At 40.7% G+C, this 12,343-nt stretch overlaps 1 pseudogene; it reads right to left on the reverse strand.

The window, feature by feature from the left end:
* Positions 1–266: 266 nt before the first annotated feature.
* On the reverse strand, positions 267–8,113 carry LOC146516954 (uncharacterized; annotated as a pseudogene).
* Between the last annotated feature and the right edge of the window lie 4,230 nt (positions 8,114–12,343).

A 12,343-nucleotide genomic window follows, 5' to 3' on the forward strand; every position in this document is an offset into this window, starting at 1 on the left:
GTGCTTTTTATGCAATTTTTGCAAAGCTATATGTGGAAGGAAACTGTGACCAAGGGCAAGCTGATGGCATAAGATGTGAGTACAACACCTACGGTTTCATATGCAAAAAAAAATCACTGCGCTAGCTTACGTGGTTGCAGTGCTACCGGGATTTAAAAATAGTTACGCAAAACGGAGCATGCCCGCTCCGACTGGCTTTAAAGGGTTAAGGTGCTCTTAAAATCCTTTAATTTTCACCTGCTTTACAGGTGAAAATATAGCAACAGGACCGCTAGTCTTTGATTTTATTTATTTTGTGGTGTGTCCATTTGAAAGAGTGAGTGTTGTGAGAGATTGTGAGATTAATCAACCTGGAAAGTTCTGATATGTATACGTTATAGGTTCACCACCCCTCTAAGACGGCACTCCTGACAGACTGGGGCATGGCAAACATAAGAGACACTGTGATGCTTCGTCAAGGGAGTAAGTTCACTGCCTAGGCTGTTGATCCAACTGGTGGCATATATCTTCACATGGCCCCTGAGTGAAACTTCTAATTCTGCATTACCACGTTTTGCACTTAAATAGGCATTAAAGACACATTGTAGTTAATGAAAAAGGCTAACCTTAGCAATTTTTTATTTTTTTTACTGCAGAATGTGGTTTGATGTTGGGAAAATAACAAAGCCCCCAGAAAAGATGTGTGAATTGAAGAATATATTACTGTAAAATGTGCAAATATATTATAATTTGTCTTTGGTGTATACACTGTCTGCTACAGTGTAAATAATAATAATAATAACAATGGATTGCATTTATATAGCGCTTTTCGAGACCCTCAAAGCACTTTACAATTCCACTATTCATTCACTCTCACACGGTGGAGGCAAGTTACAGTTGTAGCCACAGCTGCCCTGGGGCAGACTGACAGAAGCAAGGCTGCCATATCGCGCCATCGGCCCCTCTGGCCATCACTAGGCAGTAGGTGAAGTGTCTTGCCCAAGGACACAACGACCGAGACTGTCCGAGCCGGGGCTCAAACTGGCAACCTTCCGATTACAAGACGAACCAACTCTTGAGCCACGATCACCCCATGACGTGCTTTGCCATATTTCATTACGTCAGTGTGTCTTCATGAACAGGGCCAGATGTTGTCCCGCTTCTTTTTCCCACAAATGGCAGAAATGCAGTTCACACCACAGGTAAGCCAGTTCTTTCTCATCATTATTAACAGCGGTCCCCAACCTTTTTTGCACCACGGAATGGTTTATGTCCGACAGTTTTTTCAGAGACCAGCCTTAAAGCTGTAGTGGATTAATACAACAAAATAAAACCAGTACCGGTACCAAAAAAGGTTTATTCATAACAAACGGGAAAAGACCCAGGGAAACAGAGTTAACAATAAAATCCCTGAAAACCATAAATTTCACACCCAAGCATCAACTCTCACGGCCCGGTACCAAACGACTCACAGACCGGTCCGTGACCCGGGGGTTGGGGACCACTGATTTATGAGACCTTAATTATAAATATATTTGGAGAACTTGCCATGAAATAATAATATACTGAACTTGATGTGTTCCTATTAATAAAGATGGTAAGCTCTTCCCCATACCTGTCGAACTCCCGCAGGCACAAAGAAATTACAGAGGCTATCACTTATCACCTGGCTAAAGATATGGCTCCCATCAACACTGTGCAAAGCGAGGGATTTATGAAAATTATCAACACCCTAGACAAACGCTACACAGTGCCATCCCGCAACTATTTTTCAAATGTTGCACTACCTGCTCTATACATGCAGTGTTGAGCAACGGTGGCGGTGGAATTACAAGCAGTACAACATTTTGCTTCAACAACAAAATGTGAGACATTTATTGTTTTGTTATGTTTATTTATTGTTTTTATGTTCTGTCTCAACTGTTACAAAGTTGATGTGTAGTTAATAAGTGCAATAAATATTTATATTGATAAAGAAAATTGTGAGAGAATCGTGATCTCAATTCTAAGCAAAAAAAATCGTGATTCTCATTTTATGCAAAATCGTGCAGCCCAAATCCATATATTCTTTTCACCAGTACTGAAGACTAAGTTGTCCTCTTCCATGTTCTATCAGATGGTAATAGACAAAATCACATGGCCAGCTAAGGATAGTGATGAAGATGAGGAATTTGATGTTGAGTCCATGTGCCGCATCACTAGATTTCTACGGATCTTCATTGAAACCGGTATAGGGACCTTTTTTTAAAAAAATAAATAAATAAAGCTATTGCTCATATTGCAAATGCTTGATAATAAGCATTTGAAGTTATTTAATGTATGAAATTTATAATTTAACTGTATATTCTCTGCAACATTATGAACAATGAACTTAAATGTTTCCTTAACTCCATTTCTGAGTTTCTAGCTTCATCAAGTAGACTGGCCCAACTGATAAAATTCTGGGTTGGCTGGGAGATGCTTCTTCCTGAACTCAATGTGGAGATCTCTGGGGGCGCCTTTCCTACAGCCTCCACATGTTTTGAAATGCTAACGCTGCCTGATCATTTCCAGACATACTAAGACTTCGAGGAAGCACATATTTCTGCAATAAATAGTGCACATACAGGTTTTGGACTGGTTTAAGAGTTTTCAGGCAGAGAATTTGCCATGGTTCAAACCGAAAGCAAGCAAAGGGGAATGAAACACATGTTTAATGTTTCACATGTTTATAAACAGCAGTTTTACATTTTGTTCTGGAGATGCAGTTCTGCATCCCCAGCTTTCATGTCTTACTTTTTTTTTTTTCAATTACAACAAACCAAAAATTATAATTTTATGTTAACCAAAAAGTTATATGTGACAAATGTCATGATGGAAAAAACTTGAAAGAAAGGAACTTAAAAAAAATTGTGAGGAAAGCAAATTGTTTTACAGTGCATGTCTGTTTGTTTTAGCATGCTAAAAAAAAAAGAAGCTTGAGTTGTATATCAGTCTCCTATGGTTCTTGAAGGAATTTGGACGGTCTCCAAGTATGATCCAATTGCATCTGTTAAAGACACTCCTGAAACTGGCAAAGAAGTAAGCTCTTCATCTGATAGCTCACTGCCCAGCTGAATGTCAGGTACTGATGTTGTGCCTCCATGGTGAGTGTGAGGCCTTTTCCAGTCGATCCCATAGTCTTCAGAAGCCTGAACATAGAACTTTAATAATGCTTTAGGTCAGGGGTGTCGAACTCCAGACCTCGAGGGCCAGTGTCCTGCAGGTTTTTGATATCACCGTGGGTCAACACACCTGAATGAAATGATTAGTTCATTACCAGGCTTCTGGAGAACTTCAAGACATGTTGACGAGGTCATTTAGCCATTTAAATCAGCTGTGTTGGATCAAGGACACATCTAAAACCTGCAGGACACCGGCCCTTGAGGCCTGGAGTTCGACACCTGTGCTTTAGGTCATTGCACAACCTATTTGGGGCTCTTTTGTGGTCTGCATGTTGGTAAGTATTTGAATAATATATGTTAACAATCAATTATTGTAAAACAGTACAATTCTGCATATGCTAGACAAATGCACATGTGCCAAAGAAATCTTAGCTCAGAACATTTTGGAGAGCTTAGGTTTGGATCTCTGAGTATCACCTTTTAGCACATGGTTTTTCTCCCCTAGTCAAAAACTAAGATCAGTATGTAGCCTTTTTTCTTTCTTTTTTTTTTTTTTTTTTTTTGGCATATGGTCAGTTAGTTTTAATAACTTTGTAAAAAGGCTGTTGTTCTCTAACCTCTGGAGGATCCTCCATGGAGCCTTGGTCTCTGTATCTTATCCAGAGTTGCTGTGGTGATTGATTCCATTCAGTTCTAAGACCATGACTGTTCCATGCATCTCTGAAAGAGTCGAGGTTGCTCTGTATGTGTGGAAGGAAGACCCGGTGTAAGGCATACAGATGGATTTCATTGTCTGGATTAAGTGTTCCCTGATTTTTCAGTGAAGTGAAGATCTGATAGAAAAGGTCTAGGGCAGGGGTCGGCAACCTGCGGCTCTATACTGCGGCTCCGGGTGGTTTGGGAAAATAAATTAGAAATATTTAGCTGAAGTGTATTTTATTTGTGTTTAGTTCTTTTTTTAACTTGTAGTTCTAAAGTGGAAGATTATTGTGATATTGAAATATAAAAATACAATTATATTTTATTATTTCTTCATCGCTCAAAATAAGCGTCACACTCGCGGAAGCTGGTATACCCGCCAAAACGCCGTGCATTTATCGAGACTTTCGACCCCAGGTAGGCCAGTTATGGATCTTCGGATCCACATTATGTCAGCAGCTATTCTCCACCGCACCGTGAACTTTGTTAAAAACAAACACCGCTCACGCCTCACAGATGACAGCTTACAGTCCTGCGTAAAGATGAAAGTGACTTCGTACAGCCCCGATTTGCAGACACTGTGCGCAGAAGTTTGGGACCATAAGTCATATTGTAAACATATCACGGCAGACCCGACGATGTTTCCATGAACAGGCTTTTCAGCATCTCTTTATTGACCACTTTTCACACACAGTTGCTGACGCATACAGCCGGCTGTAGCTTTTCAGCTCACAGCCCGACAACACAACAGCAGAGAGAGCACAGACTTTAAAGCGGCAAGGCATGATTGCGGGTGCCGCTCAGGTGCGTCCGACTCCCCTGCAGCGGACACATATGCACACACATTAACCAGGTAAAATACATATTTAGGCAGAATTTTGCAAATATGTATTTATTTATTTTTTAGCAGCATAGTGCTTTTTTTCCAATTACTTTTTAAAAGTCAGGTCAAGGCTCCAAAACCCAAAGGCGATATAAGGGTGGAGGCTCACAACAGTTTTTGTTTGCTACATGGATCATTTTAGTTCAGCTGGGTGTCTTTCCTTTTGTTATATTTCTTTAAGAGTTCAAAATGTGTTAATTACATAAATAAAATGTAATTTTCTCTGTAGCACTTCATGGATTTCATAAGCAACACACTTTAGTTGCTCTGTGGATTCTTTTAAAAAGCAGTTAAAAACTTTTCTGTTCAAACAAGCCTTTTGTTGATCTACGTATTTTATATTCTTTACATTTGATCTTTTACATTGTGTATAATGTCTATTGATTGTATTGTTTATTTTAATATTTGTGTACAGCACTTTGTGACTGCCTGTCTGTGAAAAGCGCTTAATAAATAAACTTTACTTACTTACTTTAGTTGTTCACACAAAGCATAAAGGTAAAAAAAAACAAAAAAAAAACAATATATACAGTGTTATCTTCATTTTAGATGTTAAAAAGTATTTGCGGCTCCCAGTGTTTTCTTTTGCGTGGGAACCGGGTCCAAGTGGCTCTTTGGGTGTAAAAGGTTGCAGACCCCTGGTCTAGGGCATGCTCGTAGAAATCTCTCCACACCCTCTTTATTCTGTAATTAAAATAAAATTGAAAATGTTTATGTGATGTAGCTTTCACAAAGCTGTCTATAAGACAGCAACAAAACATGTTATTTAGCGCTGATTCTGGACACTTCTGCATGCGATGTGAGAGTTCCTGTTGGTACCTCTGCTCCTGATCATGAATACAGCTACATCTGCATTCTCCCCACCTTTATCAGACCGAACACTTGATGGCAGTCTGTACTGCTAAACAGCAGCAATAAAGCTCTCCAAGACTCTGTTGTTACCAGCCACTGTCAAGTAGACAATTAGTCGACTGAATCCATCCGTGCCACCATGGACAACAAAACACAAAAAAGCAGAAACCTTTTTGTAGAGCAATTATTAAAATATCTATAATATGATTAGGTATTCATATGCCAATACCACTGATACCTTATTAGCTTATGGTTACTGGCAATGTGCCATTAGGAGTTTGGACCTGGAACAGAATACTGCCGTCATCTTAATACATGCAGACGTAGACGTATGATGTTCACTCCTTCTGCATCGACGCTGCATAAAGACTCCCGCAGTCTTGAGACTGAGAGGTGGGCAAAAATAACCACAAATCAACTGGCCACTTTATTAGAAATACCTATATTAACCACCTGACCAATATTGTAAAATATCTACCAGCAGAATTTCCAATATTCATCAGTTAGTGATACTGTCATGGTTACTTTTGAGGAAATACTGTCAGTCTAATAACCTGCATAACAAATCATGGTGCTTAGGAAAGGATGCATACACAAACATGAGCTTACCTTTAGCTTGGCTCACTAAGAAATCACTTTATAGTTATTCATAATTTTCAATAACAGGCTTATTATACTCACCTGGGAAATGCACATTTCTTGCATTCAGAAGTTCATGCATTAGCTTGTAGCCGGTGTTTGGATGGCTTCTGTGGACTTCACTTACAATACAATCTTTCTACACAAATGAAAAACACTGAGTAATGTTGCAGTTTACGAAAGATTATTTAAGACTGGTCGACAATCAGGTCTATAAGTGATGACGTGATGAATCCTGCTTCCACGTTCAAATTACTTTGTGTTTTTTATGGCTGTTGTGCTTTTAACATGTTTTTGTCATGACCCTGGGTCTTTTGACCCAGCGTGTTCTGTTGTCTATTATTGTGATGTATTTTGGTTCTGGTTTTCTATCTCTTTGGTTGTTGGTACTGTTCTTCCTCAGTTTAGTGTTTAGTCATTTCTGCCTGTGTATTCCTGTGTCAAGTCCGTGTTTCTTAGTCTGTGTCTTTGCATGTGTGAGTTTCCTGTTTTATTTTGTAGGTCTGTGTCTTCCGTCAGTGTTTCTAGTTTCACCTCCCCTTGTCTCGTTATGTCCAATTACTCCCAGCCATGCCTCCCTCCTGTTTCCCATTCCCTGATTGCCCTGTGTGTATTTAAGCCCTGTGTTTTCTCATGTGCATTGCTGGTTTGTCTGCGTATCTCCCTTCGTCGTCTCTGATTGTTTCTCCGTGTCTCCCTGCATCTCTGGTTCTGGTCTGTTTTCTATGCTTAGTTTTCCCAATTTAAGTTTTACACGTGAGTGAAGTTGGCCCCCCCACCTTCTTCAAATCTAACAAAAATGATGTTTTTTTTCATCAGGTTAGTCAATATGCTACTTTTTTACTCTATGGAAGAATCACTAAAGGCTGAAAAGAGAATTTAAATTTGTCGAAATTTCCCCATAAGATGCTGTCTGAAAACCTGCCCTACTCCCCTTTTCTTTTCTAGATCAATTTTTTCTGTTAATTTAGCACCCACTACATTTGTGGTCGCCTTCTGCAGAGGGGAAGTCCACACACTGTGGTACTACTTCCCACAGAAGGTGCATTCAAACTGCAAGAAAAATTAGATTGTCAGAGTCATTCATCTGAAGTCAGGCTCTTGAGTAAAGCAACTAAACATGTTACAGTGTGCAGATACTGCATATTCCTGTGCAACAGTCTTATCTGTGTATCACTTGATGTTTCCATGCATCCTTTAGGTGCTCTAGTGTCTTTAAAGTGCAAAGGCATGCAGGTCACCTGAACTATAATTCCACTGTTGGTGCATCAAAGTGACATGTCACCCAGTGATGTTGAAGTAACCCAGTCAAGGTGCTTCCATCTTAGGTATTGATTTCATTATCTTACCCAGTCATCGGTTTCTGCACAATGTCACAATGAGGATATACACAGAAATGTTTTAAATGGAGGTCCAAATGCTGTTTTTTTGGATCAGAGAGAGCGTTATGTCCAGTCTGAGCCTGGCAACCCCCTCCTCGTCAACAGGGTAGAGTATATTGGTCCCCGAAAGTATTTGTTCTGCAAGCTGAACATTGTCTACTCATTAGAATCTGTCTATTTAGGCACAATACACAATGAGCATTTTACTTACCTTGCATACAAAGACGCCACAGGATGTTAGGTCCTGCTGTTTTGGATGGGCAACAGTTGAGCACGTCCATTTGCCGATGGCTGGACATTTTCTCCTAACCAGAGCTCTGTGGAAAAAAAAAAAAAGAAAAAAAGAAAGAAACAGGTACTGAATGTTATTCAGTGCAGCAGCCTTATGTAATTCACATGTACAAGTTAGAAAAATGAATGCTGTGGTTAACATTAACCTTTTTTGCTTACCTTGTTACATCCCTGCACTTATCCATTTGTGCTTGTGTTGCCCCAAATGGGTCAACAAAGACAACCCACATCTCTTTTAGATACATTATCTTGAAAAACAAATGGAGATCATTTTAAACCTAGTAATTTCACTTCAAATTCTCATGGTTGTGTGATGTCTTACAATAAGTGTCCAGTGTCTGTTGTCGCAGACTGCCCCAGCTGTCACGTCATAATTCAGCAGATCCAGCTACAAAGTGAAGATCTTGGAATTAAATCATGAATAGTCTTAAATGAGGATGTTTAAATGTCAAAGCCAACTCACCTTTCTGAAACCTTTTGTGGACCCCTGCCCGACTGATGTAATGAAATAGGAGTCCATAATCAATGCAGCGTGTTGTCGCCTCACCAGTGTCAAATAGGCATTTATGATCCAGGAACACAAACGGTAGATTGTCATTTCCTTCCAATGAGGTGACCACTCATGTGCAAAACATTTACAAAGCTCACTTTCCAACTCTTTCTCAGGTGCCAAATCAGCAATGTTTCCTGAAAATAGCACAGCACTTTCCCCTTTCCCCAGCCCAGATTTTGGTTATTACTGTGAAGACAATATTGTAAGGCACTTGTCAGACATATCATTTGTTCATTGTCTGCTTAGTCACCATTTTCGGGGTCACAGCAAGACTGCACCAGTGATGGCCCCTCGCAGGGAGGCGGTGACACTGGTGGTGCTGATGGACCCTCGCAGGGAGGCAGTGACACTGGTGGTGCTGATGGACCCTCGCAGGGAGGCAGTGACACTGGTGGTGCTGATGGACCCTCGCAGGGAGGCGGTGACACCGGTGGTGCTGATGGGCCCTCGCAGAAAGCAGACAAGTTCTTCAGTTTTGCTGGGACCCTCCCCTCAGGCTGGAAGTAGTGTGTCAGTTGGTCGATGTTGACCTTCAGAGTCCTCTTGCCCTTCTCTGACACCAAGTCAGCACTTTTGCCGTCCAGCTTCATAATCTTCAAGGGTCCCAGCATATCAGCATCCAGTTTGCCACCTTTTCTCTGTTCTTGCCTCACATTTTTGCACAAAACCAGGTCTCCCACCTGAAAGCCATCCTCCTCTCCCCTTTTTGCCTTTCCCCTGTGGATTTTGTCTTGGGTGGTTTTAACATTTTTGGTTACTTCAGCGTATACCACCTCCTGGGATTGTAGGCCCTCACACACCTCTTCATTTGAAATGATTTTAGTGACCATGTCTTCTGTAATCTGCCAAAATAGAATGACTGAGTAACTGGATTAGGATTGAGACATTTTCTCTCTTGTAAATTACACCATTGTACCTTGTATTCCTTTGGGATCTCCGATGGATACCTTGCCTCTCAGCCGAACATGAGGAAATATGAGCTGTATTTTGTCGTCAGTTGCTTTTTTGTCCTCAGTCCAAACATGGACTGCAAAAATTTGTCCCAGTTCTTGGGTTCGTCACTCACCAGTTTATTGAGGGATCTGAAATGTGAATGCATAAGAACAATATACTAAATAGCCAGCGTTGTGACATAGTTACAGCACAAAATATAAATGACAGTATTGTACCTCTGGATTGTGCCATTTAATCTCTCCACCAAGCCATTGGTTTGGGGATGGTATGGTGAGCAGAGGCTTCTTTGGATGCCCAGGGTTTTACACAAGCCATAGTTGACCTTGAAAAGGTGATCACATTAGTCATCCAAGCTTACATTACATTACATATCTGCTTGAGCTATTAATACCTTACCTTGTTGCTCTGAGCCCTGGTCTGTTAGCAGTCTTTTAGGTGCACCAAATTTGTAGAAGAAATCCAGAATACAACTGGTGACCTCATGTGCAGTTTTGTTTTTCATTGGGTAGGCCTCTGCACATTTGGTGAAATAGTCAACCATTACACAGATATACTGATTACCACCATCCGTTAAGGTCAGTTTACCCACAAGAGCTCCAACGAGCTCAAAGAGCTCTGTGACCTGTGAGGGGGGGGGAAAAAAGAACATGTTACATTTGATGTATTTGGACAGTATCAAATATTCTGTCTGTGTTACTGTACCTCGATTGGAATGTATCCTTTCTTTTCCTTAATATTGGCCCGCTTACACTGGCATTGTGGGCACTGAGCAACCTATTGACATTACATGCTAATAATCAGCAAAATGCCTTAGAGCTGTAGGTAATATGGGTTAGTCAGGAGCAACAAAGTACAAACAAAAGACAGAAACAAGCAACAGAAAAACAAACAAACAAAAAAAGGGGGGGGGGTTTGGGTTTTCAAAATGAGTTTGAGGCTCACCCATTTTTTAATGTCCCCCTCCATGCCAGGCCAGTAATAGCGTGCCATGATAGCACTGTGGGTCTTCTCCCATCCACAGTGTCCACCAAAGTGGCTGGAATGAAATTCCTTAAAAATGTAATTTGCCTCTTTGGCAGAGCAGACCACTTTCGCCAGGTTCTCAGTTTTGTTCTTCTTCTGCCTGCATACATAATACAGGTCTCCATCTACATTAATGCATGTAAGGCAAGACATGAACGAACAAACAGGAAAAAAAAGAAATGGTCACATTACAGCACAATACTACACTCTGATGGTTTACATGACATTATCCATTGTACTCACCATTTATCCTGAAGGTGTCAGCTCTTCTCTTGATTGTATATCTTTCCCTGCTGGTTGATCCTTCAGGATAGCGATTGTGGAGTTAGAACTCCAGAAGCTCCCTCACAATTTTGGGATCCATTTCCCTCACCTACACCTGTCCACCTATCTACCTATTCCACTGTACCACAAACACACAGACCCAAAGACACACCACACAAACCAACTAGCACACCTCAGTCACTCACTTCAGAAGTCCACTCTCTCACAAGCTCTTCTCAACCACACTAATTCACACGTGGTGATAGGACCAGCTGCAGATGTGTCATAAGTATATCTGGCTGGATAATGAACAGAAAAAATTGATCCGTGTTGTCTTTGCTTACTGATTGTTTTTAGTGTTAACAATCCACATTGCTGGCATTGCATCTTTTAACATATTTGTGGGTAGATTTGGATGTACCAGGGGTAAGTGCAGCCACTCAGCATTTACTCAATGTGATCATAGCAGCAGGTGCAGATGTGTGTCACAAGTTAATCTAGTAGTAGGCTATGGTACTTGGCCACAGGTGGCAGCAGTGGACTGACCTGCATTGGAGACTGGTCCAGCTGCTATGTGGTAGTCAGTAGATGGGTTCCAAATTGAGGATTATATGCAAGTTTTGGAGACTGTTTATTACTGATCACTGTGTAACTGCTGTACATTCAGCGTAACTGCCACCTCTTTACAGATTGTTATGAGATTGACTACTTATACAGACTGTATATAACAACCAACTCTAAAATGTTCGTTTGGAGAGAAAAGACACACGCAGACTATGCTAACGACATGTGATGTTACAACACTGGTGAAATATTAGTGTGTCATATATTTGTTCACAACATTTTTTTTGTTATGGGCAAAAGTATTGATATCATGATGAACAAGGGTGGTGATTCTTATGACTTTGTGTATGTAATTTGGAATTTTGTACAAATGTAGGCTGATAATACATACATGATATCATTTCATTAATTTCAAAGGTTTATTTGCATGATGCACAAACACACAATTGAAAGGTACAAATGTATTGTGCATGAAACGAATTCAAATGTAGTGCAGATGTGTGTCACAAGTTGATCTGGCTGTAGGCTGTGGCACTTGGCCAGAGGTGGCGCTGTTTGATTCGAGTCCAAGTTCAAGTTCAAATTTTATTCGCCACATGCAGTGGCAGGTTGCCCTGCAGTGGAATGAACCCACCCCCGACCTTACACACACACACAACACAGACATCACATGGGGATACAAGTCAGAGAACGGTTGCATTACAGAAAAAACACTGAAATGTACACTACAATGGGAAAGTACAAGAGGAAAAAAAGAGACCTCTACTCATGCTGGGCTATAGGAGGTCAGCAGATAAACGTATTCCACACAAAGCTTGGATTGTTCACTCAACAGCATGTATACCGACACGCCGTCAGTGCTGAAACCTGACATCTCACAGATTCTGATGCTGCAGGTTTCATCACTCTAACCAAAAATCACTCAACCAGCAGCAAAAGAAGATCCACAAACTACACTTGACATTTTGTTTATATTGGACATTATTTCCCTCTTACTTGTGGTGTTTTGCTTCCACAATTATAAATTCACACTTTGTACTTCTCATCTCAAACTTCTGATTTCTGTCTTAATTGCTCACTTATTACGCACCAATCTACCCTTGTGTACAGCGCTGTC

This window comes from Neolamprologus multifasciatus, chromosome 6 (genome assembly GCF_963576455.1).
Source record: "Neolamprologus multifasciatus chromosome 6, fNeoMul1.2, whole genome shotgun sequence".
NCBI classification, from domain to species: domain Eukaryota; kingdom Metazoa; phylum Chordata; class Actinopteri; order Cichliformes; family Cichlidae; genus Neolamprologus; species Neolamprologus multifasciatus.